The sequence below is a fragment of the Sorex araneus genome, chromosome 1, assembly GCF_027595985.1.
Source record: "Sorex araneus isolate mSorAra2 chromosome 1, mSorAra2.pri, whole genome shotgun sequence".
Taxonomy (NCBI): domain Eukaryota; kingdom Metazoa; phylum Chordata; class Mammalia; order Eulipotyphla; family Soricidae; genus Sorex; species Sorex araneus.
Genome location: NC_073302.1, coordinates 340069219 through 340086859, shown reverse-complemented (window position 1 = coordinate 340086859; position 17641 = coordinate 340069219).

Genomic DNA, 17641 nt, shown 5'->3' with positions numbered 1-17641 from the left:
TATAAAAGGTGCTTAGGAAGAAAGAAATGAATGTAAAATAAAGCATGTCATATTTATATGCTTGGTCTGAAAATATTTATTAAATCTTGTAGTACAAAATTTATTGATTATAGCATATGAATAAATTTACCTATTACTATAAAAAAAGAACAGAGAAGGAGCCGGTCCTTCTCTTTTCCCACCCCGACGAGACCCTAAGACCCTGTCTACGGTTGGCCCCTCTGCTGCTTCTTAAACTCCTTAACGGCCATGATCCCAGAGACACACAAACAAATCTCGGAACCCAGCGACTTTTGGCAGAAATCTCCCCAGACTTAATTATTAAAATTTCAGAATTCTAAGATCGTGAAGCCACTATAGTGGCCACGCAACACCACATGCTATTCATAATCAGCAATAGAAAACAAATTGTCTAATGTTGACTTTTTGGCAGGTCTGAGCACTGGGGGGAAGTTACAAATAATAATGGTGGGACTGGGGTCAAAATATTGAATGTAATAAAAGTAGAGAGAGAGTAATGTGGAAATCACTGCCACACAGGTGTAAGGGTAGGATGGGGGGTATACTGGAGTTTATGGTGGTAGAAAAAGTACACTGGTGAAGGGATGGTTGTTTGATCATTGTATGACTAAGACTTAAACCTGAAAGCTTTGTAACTGTTCTCACAGTGATTCAATAAATAAATTTATTTTAAAAAAATAGAAAAAAAGAAATATATTGTCCTTTGGAAAAAAAAAGAACAGAGAAAAGATTAGAATTGCCCTGGTCTAAGGCATCTGCACTACACCTGCATAGTGCATATAGTATAATGGTATTTGTAAATGAATTTACATTAAATTTTAAAATATATTACAAATCTCAGGGCAAACACACAAAATGCTAAGCAACTGTAATTGATATGCTAAGAGAGGGGATATAAAGAGATTATATAATATTCATTTGCAATCAGATAAGTAAGGAAGAAGAGGCAAGGAGTCTCTATCCATTCAAAGATTCATGGAAAGCAAGCCTAAAGCAGAGTTCTGTAGTGGGGGGCAGCCTGGATTAGTGAGATGAGATATTTCAGGATAAGTGACTAATTACATATGGGTTTGTTACTGTGAATTTGTGACATTACATAGTTTTAAATTCTATACAACATCAATGCAAAAGGAATAAATTTCTAAGGCTTTTTAAAAAATTCAGCAGGGAGTGGGTGAGGCAGGGAAAGGGCTCAGTATCTAAATTCCCTGCCTTGCTAACCTGAAGTTATAAATTTAATCCTTGATAGAACCCACTTGCATCAAGTGCCATTCTTGTGGCTCTGCTATTGGAGCTCTACTCTCTGTGATCTTGTAGCTACAAACAGTTCCTCCACACCATAATCAGGTGTGTGAAAACACCACAAATGAAGAGTATAGGGAGTGGCAAACATCATTACCTAAAAGATGTGTATGCCCTCTGCCTTCCTTTTAGCTGGCCACCTCCACATCACCTAAACTTATTGTTGCTTTTCCAATAACTTCAGGTGAGGTTTTCCTCTCAGTTGACATCTTAGGGCCATTTGGACCTGGAAGCAGATTCCCCATCCTGCCAGAGGGTAGTACCAGCAGCCTCCATCTTGTAGTACCACACTTGACTCCATCTGCCATCTTCCAGCTGGCACAACCACACAGCCTGAATCTCATGGCCCTCTACCCAGTCACATAATATCTACAGTAGTGAGGACTACGGACATTCACCACTCAACACAGCAGAAATATATGCAACACAATGGGGATTACACTTAGAACACCACCAAGCTCAATGAGTTAAAGAAAATAATACGAAGTGTTCTACCAGAAACAAGTTCTGTAAACTCTTAGATAGTAACTTTAGTGTCACCAGATTGAGGATTTTTAATGAACTCAAAGAAATATTGGCCCAGGTAGTCATCGGAGCACAAGGAAATATGAGAGTGGGACTGAGGATAAAACAGAATTTTCAGAAATGAAGAATAAGATTGGTGATATAAAAAATGCAACAAAAGGTCTGAATAGCAAAATTACAGCAGCTAAGGGAAAGATCAAGGAACTACAAGATGAGGTGCAGGAAACCTCTAGGAAACAACAGTGGATGGGAAAAGTTCAGAAAATAAATGAAAGAAGCACACTAGTAAGTATGGAATAAAGCCAAGAGGAACAATACAAGAATCATTGGCGTTCTTGGGGACTGGAGCCATAACACAGCAGGTAAGGCGTTTGCCTTGTCTGTGGCCAACTTGGGTTCAATTCCCAGTATCCCATATGGTCTCCCAAGCATCGCCAGGTGTAATTCCTGAGTGCAGAGTCAGGAGTAACCCTTGAGTATCACCGGATATGACCCAAAAAGCCACAAAAAAATCATTGGAGTCCTTGAAGAATAAAAATGGCAAATTCAATGAAGAACCATTCGTTAGTTACAGAAATTACAGCTAAGGATTGTTCTGAGTTGAGAAACCAAGATCTAAGAGGCCAGAGGGTACCAGCCAAAATATACCCAAACGAAAATATTTCAAGACACATAATCCATATGAGAAAAGCCAGAGACACAATATTGAATGCAGCAAGATCACAAAAGAAACTTATATACAAACAAAAACCCATAAGATTCACAGCAAATCTATCAAATGAGTCCCTATTAGCCAGAAGAGAATAGTGGGATATGGGGGTGTGAGAGAGGAAACCCTCAATGAAATAACCAAGAAATGCTCTATCCAGCTAGATTATCACTTAGATTTGAAGGAATGATACAGAGTCCCATGGACAGAAAACAGCTTAGGGAATTCATTATCTTGAAATCAGTTTTGCTAGAAGCATTAAAGAACTTTCTTTCAAAAGGCAAGACAAACTTCTTAGCACTTTGAGTATGACATTCACTCATCATACTTTTGCTTGCCCTCTAAAAGATTGAGAAAGATTTGTTTATTCCCAGCCTCCTAAGGAAATTTATACTGTTTCAATAATGAATTAGTATTTCATTTATATTGGATATTCAATCTATTCAAATGAATCGCTATAGAGATTTCATTATAATCTATACTTACTAACAAAGTCTGGAGCAATAGCACAGTGGGTAAGGAATTGCGTGCCTTGCACGCAATCGACCAGGGTTTGATTCCTCCATCCCTCTTGCTGAGCCCAGCAAGCTACTAAGAGTATCCCACCCAGGCATATTCGATATGCCAAAAACAGTAACAAGTCTCACAGTGGGAACGTTACTGGTGCCCACTTGAGCAAATCAACGAACAAGGGAATGACAGTGCTACAGTGCTACTTATTAGTGCAGATACTTAGGGATTGCCTGGGACTCACTAAGTACTTAGTTATCCTGAGATTTCACCCCTTGTGCAGGCAGGGTCAGTGTCCCTGTGTCAGCAGGAAGCAGCTCCAGAAGATGGAACTTTGACCATCTTCCCTTAAAGGATTTAAGGTGTTGAAATCTCCACCCCATGGAGTTTTCAATGAGGGGGGCCCCAGAGTGGGGCGGGTGAGAGCCCTCCCTGCCTCAGGGGACCCAACTCCAGCAGCCGACTTCCAACTACCCAACAGCCTCCACGCTCCAGGCTGCTTTCCAGACCAAAGTGTCCACATGAAACATTATAAGAGACACTTTCTACCCATTTTTCAAAATTACTACACCATATTTGATGGAGTTTAGACAGTAGGCAACAAATTATATATAATTATATATAAGTTATAATTATATATATATATATATCAGAGAGCCTGATAAGCTACTGAGAGTATCCCACCCACACAGGTAGACCCTGGCAAGCTACCCATGGCGTATTTGATATGCCAAAAAAAGTAATGATAGGTCTCATTCCCATGAACCTGAAAGAGCCTCCAATCGTTGGGAAAGAGGTGTAAGGAGAGGCTGCTAAAATCTCAGGGCTTGGAGGAATAGAGACGTTACTGGTGTCCACTCGAGTAAATCGACGAACAACAAGATGACAGTGATACTTAGGCATTAACTATAATATAATATTTTCTAACATAAAGCCTATATTTCCTTTTAAGGATAAGACAAACTTATATATTTACAGGTTTATTGGATTTTTTCCTTAAAATTTTAATTCAGGGCCAGAGTAATATTGTAGCAGCTCAGGCACTTTTCTCGTACACTGCTGACTAGGATTTAGTCTACAGCACCCCATCTGGTTCCCTGAGTCTCACCAGGAGTAATCCCTGAGTGCAGAGAGGGAGGAGTAAGCCCTGAGTAGCACTGGGTCACTGTCACTGTCACTGTCATCCGTTGCTCATCGATTTGTTCCAGCGGGCACCATCTCTCATTGAGAGAATTATTGTTACTGTTTTGGGCATATCCAATATGCACGGGTAGCTTGCCAGACTCTGCTGTGCGGGCTCCATACTCTCGGTAGCTTGCTGGGCTCTCCGAGACAGGCGGAGGAATTAAACACGGGTCGCCCGCATGAAAGGCAAAAGCCCAACCACTGTGCTATCGCTTCAGCCCGACCTAAAAAAGCAAACAAAAAAAAATTCTTATTTCTTCTCTCCTTATTCTAAATTGTGTATTTAGCATTAACAATTAAAATATATTAGTATACCTATAAGGATACCCATGACATTCTTCAAAGAAATGGATCAAGCAATCTTAAAATTCATATGGAACAACAAACGTCCAAGGATAGCTAAAACAATTCTTGGGAAAAAGACGATGGGAGGCATCACCCTCCCCAACCTCAAACTTTACTACAAAGCAGTAACAATTAAAACAGCGTGGTACTGGAACAAAGGCAGAGCCGTAGACCAATGGAACAGGGTGGAATATCCTTACACACAACCCCAAATGTATGATCATCTAATCTTTGATAAGGGAGCAAGAGATGTGAAGTGGAGCAAGGAAAGCCTCTTTAACAAATGGTGCTGGCACAACTGGACAACCACATGCAAAAAAATGGGCTTAGACCTTGACCTGACACCATGCACAAAAGTCAGATCAAAATGGATTAAAGACCTCAACATTAGACCACAAACCATAAGGTACATTGAAGACAAGGTCGGCAAAACCCTCCACGATATTGAAGATAAAGGTATCTTCAAAGGCAACACGGAACTAAGCAATCTAGTAAAAACAGAGATCAACAAATGGGACTACATTAAACTAAAAAGCTTCTGCACCACAAAAGATACAGTGACCAGAATACAAAGATTATCCACAGAATGGGAAAGGATATTTACACAATACCTATCAGATAAGGGGTTGATATAAATGGTATATAAAGCACTGGTTGAACTCTACAAGAAGAAAACATCCAACCCCATTAAAAAATGGGGCAAATAAATGAACAGAAACTTTACCAAGGAAGAAATACGAATGGCCAAAAGACACATGAAAAAGTGCTCTACATCACTAATCATCAGAGAGATGCAGATCAAAACAACCGCGAGATACCACCTCACACCACAGAGACTAGCGCACATCCAAAAGAACAAAAGCAACCGCTGTTGGAGAGGATGTGGGGAGAAAGGGACCCTTCTACACTGCTGGTGGGAATGCCCACTGGTTCAGCCCTTCTGGAAAACAATATGGACGATTCTCAAAAAATTAGAAATTGAGCTCCCATTTGACCCAGCAATACCACTGCTGGGAATATATCCCAAAGAGGCAAAAAAGTATAATCGAAATGGCATCTGCACATGTATGTTCATCGCAGCACTGTTTACAATAGCCAGAATCTGGAAAAAACCCGAATGCCCCAAAACGGATGACTGGTTGAGGAAACTTTGGTACATCTATACAATGGAATACTATGCAGCTGTTAGAAAAAAGGAGGTCATGAATTTTTTATTTAAGTGGATCGGCATGAAAAGTTTCATGCTGAGTGAAATGAGTCAGAAAGAGAGAAACAGATATAGAAAGATTGCACTCATCTATGGTATATAGAATAACAGAGTGGGAGACTAACACCCAAGAATTGTAGAAACAAGTACCAGGAGGTTGACTCCATGGATTGGAGGCTGGCCTCACATTCTGGGGAAAGGGCAACTCAGAGAAGGGATCACCAACTATAATGTAGTTGAAGGTCATGCAGGAGAAGGGAGTTGCGGGCTGAATGAGGGCTAGAGACTGAGCACAATGGCCACTCAACACCTTTATTGCAAACCACAACAGCTAATTAGAGGGAGAGAACAGAAGGGAATGCCCTGCCACAGTGACAGGGTGGGGTGGGGGGAGATGGGATTGGGGAGGATGGGAGGGATGCTGGGTTTACTGGTGGTGGAGTATGGGCACTGGTGAAGGGACGGGTTCCCGAACTTTGTATGAGGGAAGCATAAGCACAAATGTGTATAAATCCGTAACTCTACCCTCATGGTGATTCATTAATTAAAAATAAATAAATTTATTATAAAATATATATATATTAGTATATATGTATCGACATTATTAAGGCTTTAAATTTATACCTACAATAAGAGAAGGGCTGGAGTGATAGTGCAAAGGGTAGGGCATTTGCCTTGCACACAGCCGACCTGAGTTTGATTCCTCCACCCCCCTCGGAGAGGCCGGCAAGCTTCCAAGAGTATCTCACCTGCAAGGCAGAGCATGGCAAACTACGAGTGGCATATTTGATATGCCAAAAACAGTAACAATAAGTCTCACAATGGAGACGTTATTGGTGTCCACTCAAGCAAATCGATGAGCAATGGGATGACAGTGACAGTGATACAGTGATTAAAAACAAAAGATAAAAACTTAGTTTTTGAAAAAAATTTAACTTATTATCAATTTACAATTATGTGGGATTTCAGTGTAGGTGTCACCACCACTACAATAATTCTTAGATGTCTTTATATGTGGGTATAAATAAATATTGCAAAAGGACAATCAATGGGCCAAAATCATAAGAAATGGAAATATTTGTCTACAGAACAGAGCTAACATGGTGTATTGTGGAAAAAGGAACCCTTAGGACACTAGTGGAGGGAAGTAGACATTTTTGTGTGGTGTTAGGATGATGTAAATATGAATAGCATAATTAACAATACTGTAAAGCTAGGTACTTCAATAAAAATAGTTAAAGTCTCAAGGAGCGCTCTGGTGAAAGGCTGAAGGAATGGACAAAAGGAGAAGCTGACCCTGGGGATGGGATTGGTGTTGGAATGGATGTAAATATTGTACATATGTAAATATCAGATATGGATAAGTAAATCACAGTGCCTTAATTAAAAATTACACAAAATTCCAACCGTATCAAAAAAATGGGGAGAGGAAATGAAAAGAAGTTTCCTCAAAAAAGAAATACAAATGGCCAAAAGGCACAAGAAAAAATGCTTCATATCGCTAGTCATCAGGGAGATGCAAATCAAAACAACAATGAGATATCATCTCACACCACAGAGACTGGCACACATTCAAAAGAACAAAAGCAACCAGTGCTGGCGTGGATGTGGGGAAAAAGGGATGCTTTTTCACTGTTGGTGGGAATGCCGACTGGTCCAGCCTTTCTGGAAAACAATATGGACAGTCCTTCAAAAACTAGAAATTGAGCTTCCATATGACCCTGCAAAACCACTCTGGGATTATATTCCAAAGATGCAAAAAAGCAGAGAAGAAATGACATCTGTACTATATGTTCATTGCAGCACTGTTCACAATAGCCAAAATCTGGAAACAACCCAAGTGCCCTAGAACAGATGACTGGTTAAAGAAACTTTAGTACATCTACACAATAGAACACTATGCAGCTGTTAGGGGAGATGAAGTCATGAAATTTGCTTATAAATGGATAGTCATGGAAAGTATCATGCTAAGTCAAATGAGTCAGAAAGAGAGGGACAGACAGAACGAATGCACTCATTTGTGGAGTATGGAATAACATCACATGAGGCTGACACCTAAGGATAGCAGATACAAGGGCCAGGGGGATTGCCCCATAGCTGGAAGCCAGCTTCATGAGTGGAGGGGAGAAGGCAGATGGAATAAAGAAGGGACCACTAAGAAAATGATAGCTGGAGGAACCAGTTGGGATGGGAGATGCATGGCGAAAGTAGATAATGGACCAAACATGATGACCTCTCAGTGTCTGTGCTGCAAGCCATAATGCCCCAAAGTAGAGCATATGGGGAATATTTTCTGCCATAGAGGCAAGTGGAGGGTGGGAAAGGGGGGGTATACCCGGGATATTGGTGGTGGGGAATGTGCAGTGGTGGAGGGATGGATGTTTGATCATTGTGAGATTGTAACCCAAACATGAAAGCTTGTAACTATCTCACAGTGATTCAATAATTTTTTTAATTACACAAAATAAAATAAAAATATATGTAAGAACCACAACCAGGTGTGTGACCTCCTTGGCAAGCACACTTGTGAGCAAGACAGATGAAATATAAAAACTTTAATGATCACTGCAGCCTGAGTGTGCACAAAAAACACACTGACCCTAGCTAGCACTGCAAACTAGAGTGGGGGCTCCATGACCAAGTGTGTGTGTGCAACTTCTGGTCTCGCAACAAGGTTAACAGAAGAAAGGAACAGAAAAATAAATTTTATTAAAACATAACTCTAATGATACAAAAGGAAGTCAGAGGATGCCAGAATATGATTTGGAATGGAACTAAAGGACCTGACCATTTTAATCTATATACATATATATATATATGCCTGTATATATATATATATATATATATATATATATATATCACTGTATCACTGTCATTCCATTGTTCAACGATTTGCTTGAGCGGGCACCAGTAAAGTCTCCATTGTGAGATTTGTTACTGTTTTTGGCATACCGAATACACCACTATATCAGGTGGATAAGGCCCATTGTTGTGATTCTTCAGATTCTTCAGGTGTTCATGGTCAGACCCAAACACCTGAAGAATCTGTTGCCAGTACTCATCAATACCTGTCCAAATGCAAGGTTCCATACCAATGGAAAACCAACAGGACAGCTCTGTTGTACAAGAAGGGAGACATCCTTGACATCGGCAACTATCGCCCAATCTGCCTGTTGTCCGTTGTCTACAAGTTGTTCACTCGAGTCATCCTGAATAGAACAGTCAGAACACTAGACGAAGAACAACCATGCGAGCAAGCCAGGTTCTGAAAAGGATTCAGCACACTCAACCATATCCATAAAGTGACCAAGCTCATTGAAGTTTCTCGAGAGTTCAAGATGCCGCTCTGTCTAACGTTCATTGATTTAAAGAAGGCCTTTGATTCTGTTGAGACCGAAGCAGTCATCGAAGCCCTAGCCAAACAGGATGTTAAAACTCAGTACATTAAGATCCTCCTCGAGCTGTATTACGGAATCAGCACCAAGATCTCACCATTCTACAAGGAAGTGATCATTGACATAAAGGGAGAGGTTCGGCAGGGTGATACCATTTGACCGAAACTCTTCAGTGCCACCCTGAGAACATCATGCGACGACTGAATGGGAAGGAATGTGAGTGAAGATAGACAGTCGGCAACTATACCACCTCCACTTTGCTGATGACATCATTCTAATGACATCAAACATTAGTCAAGTGGTACAAATGCTGGCCCACTTTGACCGAGTGTGGAAAGGTCAGACTGTAGCTGAATCTCACCAAAACAATGTTCATGAATAACAAACTAGTCCCTGATGTTCCATTTGCTCTCTATAGAATGAACATCTTCGAATGCAGCAGCTATGTGTACCTGGGTCAAGAACTCAACATGAGGAATGACTTGGCGCCAGAACTGCCCAGAAGAAGAGAGCAGCGTGGAACACCTTAAAGAGCACTGAAGATGTGGTTGAGAGGACAAGGAACTTCTGGCTCCAGGCACATCTTTTGGACACCACCATTCTTCCTGCACTAACATATGCCTCAGACACCTGGGCCTTACAAAAACAGGATGAGACCTCTATTCGGGTATCTCAGAGAAGAATCAAAAGAGCTATGCTTGGAGTATCACGTTTCACTCAAGAGAAGGAATCCGGAGTTCCAACCTCTGTCCATGATCAAGAATCAGTGACATTGTCTCATTTGCCAAGGCATCAAAAATCAGATGGGCTGGACACACAATGCGATTTAGAGACGACTGCTGGACTAGAGCTGTTACCGACTGAATTCCACGGGACATCAAAAGACTGTGTGACTGCCCACCGATGAGATGGTCAGACTTCTTTGTCAAAAGCCTGAATAAACAGTTTGAGGCTCTTTACTTCCTGTTCCTGGAGCAAGCAGATACCATTGGGCTACACTAGCACGTGACAGGGATAAATGAAGACATTACTGGTGCCCACTCGAGCAAATCGAAGATCAATGGGATGACAAATGATACAAGTGAATATGCCACAGGGAGATTGTCAAGCTCTGCTGTGCGGGCGAGATACTCTTGGTAGCTTGCTGGGCTCTCTGTGAGGAATGGAGGACTCGATCCCGGGTCGACTGTGTGCAAGGCAAATGCTCTCTCTCTCCCTCCCCCTCTATCTCTGTCTATAATATATATCTGATATATATATATATAGAGAGAGAGACTGGTGGGACCCAGAGGAGATAGCCGGTTTCCAGCCGCAAGGACTTAAAACCTCCCATTACAGGTCAAAGGCTGGTTTGAGTGGCTTCCAGAACCACATTAGTGACATTGAGTTCATCTCCCTCTCCATACCCCATAAGATCCATAAACTACCTTCTTATATGGAACTTTCACTAGGATCGCCTGATTGCCAAAACAAATTAGGCCAATACTTCATTAACCCCTACCTCAATTAACACTACACCAAAAACACAATAGTACAGGTGAGCATGAAAGTCCAATCCATACAGGTCACAATGCAGAAACCCACCAAGCTTAGTGAGTGAAGAAGCTAGCCCTGATGACTCAACCAGTATAGTGAGCTAGACCACCTCTCTGACAAGAAATTTAGAAGGAAGTTATTAAAGATGCATAGGGATCTGAAAGAAACAATGGAATGCACTGCCAATAAAATACAAGAGGTTCTGAGAGCAGAAATGAGGAAATTGTAAACAAAAATACAAACAGAAATGACAGATCTGAAAAACCTGTAGGAGAATTGAAAAACTCAGTGGAGGCTTCAGCAGCAGAGTAACAGCTGCTGAGAACAGAATCAGTGAGCTTCAAGATGAGGTGCAGAGAAACTCTAGCAACAGCAGAAAATGGAAAAGAGCCTCAAAATTAATGAACAGATGTCAAGAGAAAATCGAGTTGAAGCCAAGAGGGATAACATAAGAATCACTGGAGTCCCAGAGGAACATAAAGAAAACATTGATGAAGAAGAAACTGTCAGAGACATCATTGCTAAGACATTCCCAGAGCTGAAGAACACATGCAACCAGATCCAGGAGGCCCAAATGATACCAGCTAAAAGAAACCCAAATAAAAATATTCCACAGCACATCCTAATCAGAATGATGAAAACCATACACAGAGCTAAAATTCTGAAAGCAGCAAGATCAACGAAAGAAATTGCCTATAAAGTAGCATCCTTAAGATTTACAGCCGACTTATCTGATGAAACCCTGAGGGCCTGAAGACAGTAATGGGATATAGTGAAAATACTCAATGAAATAAGCACCTCACCAAAAATACTTTAACCAGCTAGACCCTCATTCATATTGGAGGGAACAATGCACAGTTTCAAAGAAAAACAACTCAGGAACTTCATAGACTCAAAACCATGATTATAAGAACAGCCTAACAAGCCCCTCAAATACTCCAAACTTCAGCAGAAAGATGGGACAAAACCCCATAATAATAATCTCTGTCAGCATCAATTGGCTAAACGCACCAAATATAAGACACAGAGTGGCAGAATGGATCAGAAAATTGAACCAAACTTTCTTCTGCTTGCAAGAAACACATCTGAACAGTCAGAGCAAACACAGACTCAAAGTCAAAGGTTGGAAAACAATTCTACAGGAAAATACATCCCTCAAAAAAATCTGTGTGACCATTCTGGTATCAGATCACACTGATTTCAGATTGAAGAAGGTCAGAAGAGACAGTGAAGGTCATTTCTCATTGATCACGGGATCTGTACAACAGGAAGAACATCTGTACATCAGAAAGAACTCACACTCCTAAATATATATGCACCTATCAGCAAAATACTTTTTAAAAAAACCTATTCATAGACTGTATTATATTAAAATGCAATAGTAATGGGAGATTTCAACACCACTTTATCATCTCTCGGTAGATTAGCCAAATTCAAGCTTAGCAAGACATACTTTATCTGAGGAAAGAAATGAAAGAAAGGGACTTAGTAGTTATATACAGGACACTTCATCCTCAAAAAACTGGATACACATTCTTCTCAAGTGTGCATGAAACATTCTTCACGACAGACCACACACTGGGACACAAATCATACCTCCATAAAATTAAGAAGGTAGAGATTGTATCAACGATCTTCTCAGACTGTGATGTGCTGAAAATAGATGTGAATCACACACACAAACAAAAAATCAAATCAAACACCTGGAAATTAAATAGCTCACTACTGAACAATGAGTGCCTTCAAAAGGAAATCAAAGAGGAAGTCAAAAAATTCCTGGAAACAAAGAGAATGAAGACACGAGTTACCAGAACTTACGCGATATGGCAAAAGTTGTGTTAAGAGGAATGTTTATACCTCTACAAGCATTCCTCAGGAAGGAAGAGCGAAGCCACATAAGTAATCTAACCTCACAGCTTAAGATCTTGTAGAATGACCTACAAAAGGAGCTGAACCCACGCAGGAGGAAGGGAATCATAAAACTTAGAGCAGAAATTAACGATATGGAAACCCATAAAACAATCTGAAAGATCAATGAAGCCAAGAGCTGGTTCTCTGAAAAAAAAAAACCAACAGATCAATAAACCTCTAGCAAGACTCACAAAGAAAGGGAGAGAGAAAACCCTAATAAACAGAATCAGAAGTACAAAGGGGGACAATCACAACAGAAACTACAGAAAGTCAAAGGATCATCAGAGATTACTATGAGAACATAATGCCACGAAACAAGAAAACCTCAAGGATATGGATAAATTTCTGGATTCCTATAGCCTCCTGAGGAAAAACCAAAGAGACCTGGAGTACCTGAATGACCCATCACCATCAAGAAAATTGAAACAGTATTAAAAAGTCTCCTCAAAAGCAAAAACCCTGGTCCAGATGGAGTCACTAGCGATTTCTTCCAAATCTTTAAAGAGGATATACTCCCAATCCTTTTAAAGATTTTCCAGGAAATTGAAAAATCAGAAACACTTCCAAACAGGTTCTGTGAAGCAAAAATAACCCTGATACCAAAAGAAGGTAGAAATACCACAATGAAAGAGAATTACAGGCCAATATGCCTGATGAACACAGATGCAAAGATCCTCAACAAAATCCTAGCAAACAGAATCCAATGACTCATCAAAAAGATCATATACCATGAACAAGATTCATCCTGGGGATGCAAAGATGGTTTAACATTTTCAAGTCAACAAATATAGTCTAAAATGTCAACATAAGGAAAGATAAAAACCATGTAATTATATCAATAGATGCAGAGAAGGCATTTGACAAGATCCAGCACCCATTTATGATGAAAACTCTCAGCAAAATGACAATTGAAGAAAGTTTCCTCAATATAGTCAAAGCCATCTACCATAAACCCATGGCAAGCATCATTCTCAGTGGGGAGAAATTAAAAGCCTTCCTTCTAAAATTGGGGACAAGACAAGTTTGCCCACTCTTGACACTCCTATTCAATATAGTACTGGCAGTTCTGGCTATAGAAATTAGGCAAGAAAAGATATCAAGGGCATGCCGATAGGAAAGGAAGAGGTCAAGATGATATGGTACTATAATTAGAAAATCCTAAAAACTCTACCAAAAAGCTCCTAGAAACAATAGGTTTGTATAGTAAAGTGGCAGGCTACAAAATCAACACCCAAAAGTCCGTGGCTTTTCTGTATACAAATAATGAAAGAGAAGAAAGAGACATTTTAAAAAATCCTGTTCACAATAGTACCTCAGAGAACAAAGTATCTTGAAATCAGCTTAACTAAAGAGGTGAAGTACCTAAACAAGGAAAATTACAAAATGCTACTTCAAGAAATAAGAGAGGAAACTAGGAAACTAGGAAATGGAGACACATCTGCTGCTCATGGATAGTGAGAATTAACATTAACATTATCAAAATGGCAATACTCCCCAAAGCACTGTACAGATTTAATGAGGTCCCTATTAGGATAACCATGAAATTCTTCAAAGAAATAAACAAAACACTCTTGAAATTTATATGGAACAGCAAACTCCCATGAATAGCTAAAGCTATTCTTGGTAATTAAAAAAAAAAAAGATGGGTGGTTTCACCTTTCCCAACTTCAAGCTGTATTATAAAGCAGTAGTAATTAAAACAGCATGGTATTGGACTAGAAACAGACCCACAGACCAACGAAACAGAGTTGAATATTCTATCACAGATTCTCAAATATATGATCACTTAATCTTTGATAAAGGAGCAAGAAATGTGAAGTGGAACAAGGAAAGCCTCTTCAACAAGTAATGCTGGGAAAAGTGGACAACTACTTGCAAAAAAAATGAACTCTGACCACATAATTCCACAATGAAATTGACCACATCATATTCAATTGACAGTTTTGCCTGACTGATGTCACTGTTGTCCCAAAATTCTGAATGGGATCAGACCACCATCTTGTTCGTGCAAAATTCTACTTCATGAAGCAGGGAGAAAGGGCTGCAAAGTTCAAGAAGAGAACTCCCAGAACGACTACCAACTAGGAGCTCTTTGGCACTATTGCAGCAATATGGGACGATGCCGTCATTGACATTAGCAAGGAATACGATCGACTGGTTCAGCACCTCCATGATTGTGCGAGGAATACCAAGAGAGAGAAAGCCACAAAAAGATGCCTATCTTCGGAAACTCTCGAGCTCATTCGCCAATGTCACCAGCCTCAGGCAATCACAAGCTAACATCCGAAATCACAAAGCTGTGCAGAGAAATGATAAAGGAAGACCTCAAAGAGAGAAGAGCAGCAATTTTAGCTGATGCGGCAGAAGCTGGGAAAAGTGTTTATAATTCCCGCCTGTTCTTCGCCAACTATAAGACCAAGATGACTGCCCTCAGACATCCTGATGGATCTATCACACTTTCCAGAAGGGCAATGAAGAAGGTTATCCATGACTTCTACCCAGATCTCTTCAATAGCCACGTCCACCTGCCCATGCAGGATGGATATGTTGTTCCCAGCATTCTCCTTTCTGAAGTTTGACATGTCATTTCACTGATAAAGAAGCATACAGCACCCGGTCCAGACAAGGTCAGACCTGAACACCTAAAGAATCTTCCACCAGTACTCACCAATACACTGGCTCGGCCCTTCATAAGTTACCTGTCTGAAAGGGCTAAAATACTGAATAAAATTCAATTGTAAAATTCAATTGAGAAGTTAAATAACTAGATGATGGATTCAGGTGTCTCTCTGTTAAACTTGTATTTTGAAGACTAAAAAGGGTGAGGGGGCCACTGAGTTGTGATCCTGGGGGCCACACGTGTGTGTGGCCTCTCCGCAGCTGCAAGAGCGTGAATCCAGACCCAGTGAAACTACTTTCAGCATGGGTAGCTCCTCGCAGAATGTCTCCAGCCTGAGAAATAAGCCGAGGCCCCATGCCCGCCCAGGAGGAGAAAGGTATTTCTCTCTTTCGCCTCTTCCTTTCCAGGGATGAAGGGCATGGTGACCGCCATAATATGACGACCACAGATGGGGTTTAGAAGCTTGCAATGATCCAATATCTGGAAGAAATCTCCCTGGACTTAGTTGTTAAAGTACAGAAATCCAAAACCTCATCTCTCTTCATAACAGGTCTGACTCTAGTGGGGTACTCCTAACAATAATAGTGAGGTTTGTGTTGAAATATTGAATGTAACCAAAGTAAACAGAAAGTAAAGTGAAACTTATCAGTTACAAGGCGGGGAGGGAGTGCATGGGGGGGGGCGGGATGGGAGGTGTACTCTGTGGGTTTTTTTTTGGTGGTGGTGGTGGGAGGATATGGGCACTGGTGAAGGGATGGCTGTTTCAGCATTGTATAACTGAGACTTAAGCCTGAAAGCATTGTAATTTTCCACATGGTGATTCAATAAAATAAAATTCGTATTAAAAATAAAGAATGACCCCAAACATCAAATAAAAAAGATGATGGCTCATTTCTAGGCAGAGAAAAAAAAGAGTAAGGGACTAGATTGATGCTTGTGATAATGGAGTAGAGTTGGAATCATTGGTATGAACTCAGTTTAACTTTACTTAGATACAGATGGGTAGCAAACATAAAGATTTTTATGTGGATTTATTTGTATAGAATGGGTTGGCTAATTTTTCCTCTCAAATTCATATCTACTCAGAACATCAGGATATGATGCTTGTTTAGAAATAGGGTCTTTGCAGAAATAAAGATCTCATGAGGAAGCCATTCTCAGTTTAGGATGCCCCAAATCCAACTGGCATTCACAAGAATAATGTGTAGAGAAATTCAGGCCATGTAAAGATAGAAATGAAGTATGGCGTTTTGCTACCCCAGCCAGGGATGGAAAGCAGAGGCTCAGAGAGGAAAAAAATCTTTTCTCTGGCTCTCAGCAGGAGCAAATCCCTGTTGATCCCTTGACTCTAAACTTCTGGTCTCCAAAACTATGAGACACAACACATTTCTATTGTTTTCAACTATACAATTTGTGTAAAATGCTATGACACCACTATAAATTAACATAATGTAGATAGGCAAGGGTTAATAAATGTGCATATATTTTCTTGCCCTATTGGTTCAGAGACCCAAGAAGCAATTGCATCCCCAAAGCAAGCAGAATACTAATACCTAAATGTTAATTTCTAACATTTTTCCTCAACAACAAAGAAGCAGAATTCTTTGAAGAGATAGCTTATTCTAAGACAAGGATAGAAAGTATAGAAGAGCCTAGAGCATCTTGCAGTACCAGAAATTAAGGAAGTACTAAAAACCTAGAGCAAAACCCCAACACATGAGGTATTATAAGAGACATATAGCTAAGGGAAAAATCGTTCTTAAGGGACAGAGATGGCACACTCTGACACAAATTATAATTATGTATTTTATAAAATTAATGAGCCCATGTTGATAGAAATAAATAATCTGGGTGCATTTTTAAAAATATGGGATAGCAGATTAACCCTGCAGGAGATTGCCAAATATTTTTTGTAAATAGCTTCAAAAAAATGGATATGGCTCTCCACTCCTTGCGTGTGGGAAAGGGGGAGTACAGGTCTTTCACATGTGACTACCAAACTCTGGTCAGCCAGGGAAGCAGGTCAGCATTACCACTGGTGAGTCATGCTTTAGAGTGAACCTGAGGAACCTTTATTGCGGTCTTCCTCCTAATGACACAAAGCTCCATTTTAATCATAAGAGGATTTAATCATAAAACAAAACACATCCAAATTGAGAAAAGTACTGCAAAATACAACCACAAAATTTCACTAGTCTTCAAAGCAAGTAAATGGGAGAAATTGTCATCGATGAGAGGAGTCCGAGAAGGCAAGTTGATGAAATAAACTTCCTAGATGGGATCCTTGAAGAGAATATGGACATGAGGTAAATTTAAGAAAATCTAGACAAAGTATTATGTGACTCCTTCATTGCAAAAAAATAGCAAACTGACAG